At 39.9% G+C, this 3,566-nt stretch overlaps 1 protein-coding gene across 2 annotated transcripts in view; it reads left to right on the top strand.

Annotated features, from left to right (window-relative positions):
- The first annotated feature begins 1,930 nt into the window (after positions 1–1,930).
- ift20 (intraflagellar transport 20 homolog (Chlamydomonas)) overlaps positions 1,931–3,566 on the top strand; it is a 9,512-nt gene continuing 7,876 nt past the window's right edge. For both annotated transcript variants that reach the window (XM_020933661.2, XM_020933660.2), the window contains exon 1: positions 1,931–2,030. The gene's annotated coding sequence lies outside the window, so the exon portion shown is untranslated. The remainder of the gene's footprint in view (positions 2,031–3,566) is intronic.

A 3,566-nucleotide genomic window follows, 5' to 3' on the forward strand; every position in this document is an offset into this window, starting at 1 on the left:
AGTAATAGAAGTACTAGTAGTAGCAGTAGTAGCAGCAGTAGCAGTAGTAGTAGTTGTAGTAGTAGTAATAATAGTAGGAGTAGTAGTAGTAGCAGCAGTAGTAGTAATAGTAGCAGTAGTAGAAGTACTAGTAGTAGCAGTAGCAGTAGCAGTAGTAGTAGTAGTACAAGTAGAAGTAGTAGTAGCAGTAGCGGTAGTAGCAGTAGTAGAAGTAGTAGTACAAGTAGTAGTAGGAGGAGGAGGAGGAACAACCGGAGCAGCTCCAACGCACCCACGAGCTCATTTACACAATATTTTACTATAACATTATTTACCTGTGCGGCTCTGTCCTCAGATTTGCCCAAAACTAACGAAAACAATCCTCTTACCTTCTCCAGACACTGATGCAGAGAGTTTCCTCCTCCCTCTGTCCTGTTGGTGTCTCCAATATGAAGAGATCAAACTGGTCCAAGTCTCGGTCCAGTCTGGTCCGAGACACAAGGTCCAGGAGCCGAGTGCACGAGCTGGTTGTAAAACTCTTAATCTCACTTCCCACTTAAATCTAAAAGTTTGGGCCGGTCCATATTAACACCAGGACTCCAGGTGGACTTAAGCCCTCTGCGCTACATCCACTCCACTTTTACACCCAGAAACGAGCGGGCAGAGGCGGACAGAGCAGCGAGTGACTGTCCCAGCCCCGGCAGCGCCTGCCCCGGGTCCCAGCGGTGACAGCGGGTGCTGCTCCCCTCGCTCTCTCCTCTGTGAAGTCTCTATCCGCCATTATCCAGTGTGCGAATCAATAAGAGCTGCAGGATTCCACCGCAGCCAAATGCTTCATTTCAGTTTAATGCTTCTTTTCTTGATTGGCAGAAGGGTCCCGCTGACGACAAGACATATTACTCCCTAAAACTGTTCCTCGAAGGCACTTTGACTTGAAGTTGAACTCGTCATAACTCCTGTAGCACACACCTCTGTTGTCATCTGCTCATGAGCCTGTAGCAGTGACACGCGTCAGTGCAGAGTCGGGGCGGGACAGAGTATTTGCTTATATTTGTTATGACCACATGCTCATGAAGACCCGGAAAATGTCATGATATGATCCCCCCCATATCTCGATGAAATATGATTGGCTAAGACAACTGTCAATCTCAAAATCATCCCCACATTGACTTGTATTGCACGGGCCATACTTCAGAACATTCTCCATGGAAATATCTGAGTTTGTTGGAGCCAAAACAACATTTCTACTGAAACAATTAGGAGGAGGCCAAATAAGAGTCAGGTTTGTGGAGATGCGAGCCCCATCACAGAAAGAATACATGTTTTTAAGTTTAAAAAAAACACAAGTCAAAAAAATGTTCTTTGTAGAGCTTCTTTCATTCACACAGACAACTCAAAGTGCTTTAAATTAAAAATCATAATCATAAGCCAAATATAAAAGTTTAATCAGTATAAAAGATCGTGACAGTTAAAAACATTCAAGTCAATAAATATACGAATTAATGAATAGCAATTTTAAAGAGATGTGCCTTTAGTTATAAGTAATGGGCCCTATTTCAAGACACAAGTAAAATAAATAAAAACTTTAAAAAGCTTTTATTTTAGTTTGTTTTGGCCAAAAAGTTACATACAAGTAAATGGGAAATTTTTTATTGATTTATTGTCGGTAAACACCTCTATTTAAAGTTTCCTTGACAACGGGAGGAGACTGGCGCTCAGAGATGATTTTACCAGGAGAGATACCAACTTTCGGTTCAAATACAAAATAATTGCGTCTTTGATAATAAAATATTACGTATTTACCGACGCTTCTGCTTTAATTATGTATCTTCCACTTTGAAAATAAAAATAGTAGATAATTTCAGTTAATTATTGGCTATATTTGTGAAAAAAAAAAACGACTGAAAGAAACCACGTGACGAACGGGCGGAAGTACGTTGACGCGCGTCATCTCTGCTCTACAGGATCTCTGGAGTCACCGTTGCCACATCACAACAATAAAACACCGGAGCAAACTTCACATTTCTGCGATCGGACGCCTTTTTCCTCCGGTATTTTTCACTCTTTCACTGAACGCGAATCTAATTCCTCAGATAGAAACCAAAACTAGTCACGATTTCATTTAAAACAGCGGAAAACCTGCATGATGATGTGTTTACGGTGCAAAGCTAGCGGCTAAATGCTAACCTGTTTAGCTCCAGTAGTTTTCGGCGTTTATCTGTAATTTTATATTAAAATTTACTACAAATATTCGATCTGTGCTAAAGTTAGACGTTTGTATTTTATTTAGATTAATTTAAATGGAAAATATTAGTTTGTTGCATTCATATTTGTGATGCTCAACGTGTTATCAAAAAGCAAAGTTAGTAAACATATGGGAGCGTGAACTTCAGGAGAATCTAAAATATACAGAGACCAGACGTCCCTGTTGACCCGGGACAGTCTCTATTGACCCGGGACAGTCTCCATTGACCCGGGACAGTCCCAGTTTTGAGCCTGTGTCCCCTGTCCCAGCAGATTTATACAAAACCACTGATTTGTCCAGGTTTTATACAAGATTTGTCCCAGGTGTCCCTATTTTGTATCAATTTGTTCTAAACCAGGTCTAAATTAGGACTAAACCAGGACTATATCGGGTTTATTTCAGTTCTAAACTAGGACTAAACCAGGTCTAAACTAGGACTAAACCAGGACTATATCAAGATTATTTCAGGTCTAAACTAGGACTAAACCAGGTCTAAATTAGGACTAAACCAGGACTATATCAGGATTATTTCAGGTCTAAACTAGGACTAAACCAGGACTATATCAGGATTATTTCAGGTCTAAACCATGACTAAACTTGGGCTAAACCAGGACTATTTCATGTCTAAACTAGGACTAAACAAGGTCTATTTCAGGTCTAAACCAGGACTAAACTTGGGCTAAACCAGGACTATACCAGGTCTAAACCAGGTCTAAACTAGGACTAAATCAGGACTATATCAGGTCTATTTCACGCCTAAACCAGGTCTAAACTAGGACTAAACCAGGTCTATTTCAGGTGTAAACCAGGACTAAACTTGAGCTGAACCAAGACTATTTCAGGTTTAAACCAGGACTAAACTCGGACTAAACCAGGTCTATTTCAGGTCTAAAGCAAGACTAAACTTGGGCTAAAATAGGGCTAAACCAGAACTATTTCAGGTGTAAACCAGGTCTAAACTAGGACTAAACCAGGAGTATATCAGGATTATTTCAGGTCTAAACCAGGTCTAAACTAGGACTAAACTACATATAAATCAGGGCTAAACCAGGACTATATCAGGTCTATTTCATGTCTAAACTAGGTCTAAACTTGGACTAAAATAGGACTTTTTCAGTTCTACACCAAATTGAACTTGAGTTGAGAATGGTCTCCATGGAGATATTACTAAATAAGCAAAAATAATAATAATAATTCCGTTACATATATTTTTTAATCAGGAAAAGTACTGCGATTATGTTTAGACTTGTGATTTCTGTTTTAATTGTAGGATTCTGTTCAAAGTTTAACTCGTGCACAGAGTGAAAGTGCGAGCGTCTGTGGTGTTGACTTGGACTGTGAG

This window comes from Boleophthalmus pectinirostris, unplaced genomic scaffold (genome assembly GCF_026225935.1).
Source record: "Boleophthalmus pectinirostris isolate CB_2022bp ecotype Guang Dong unplaced genomic scaffold, ASM2622593v1 HiC_scaffold_9, whole genome shotgun sequence".
NCBI classification, from domain to species: domain Eukaryota; kingdom Metazoa; phylum Chordata; class Actinopteri; order Gobiiformes; family Gobiidae; genus Boleophthalmus; species Boleophthalmus pectinirostris.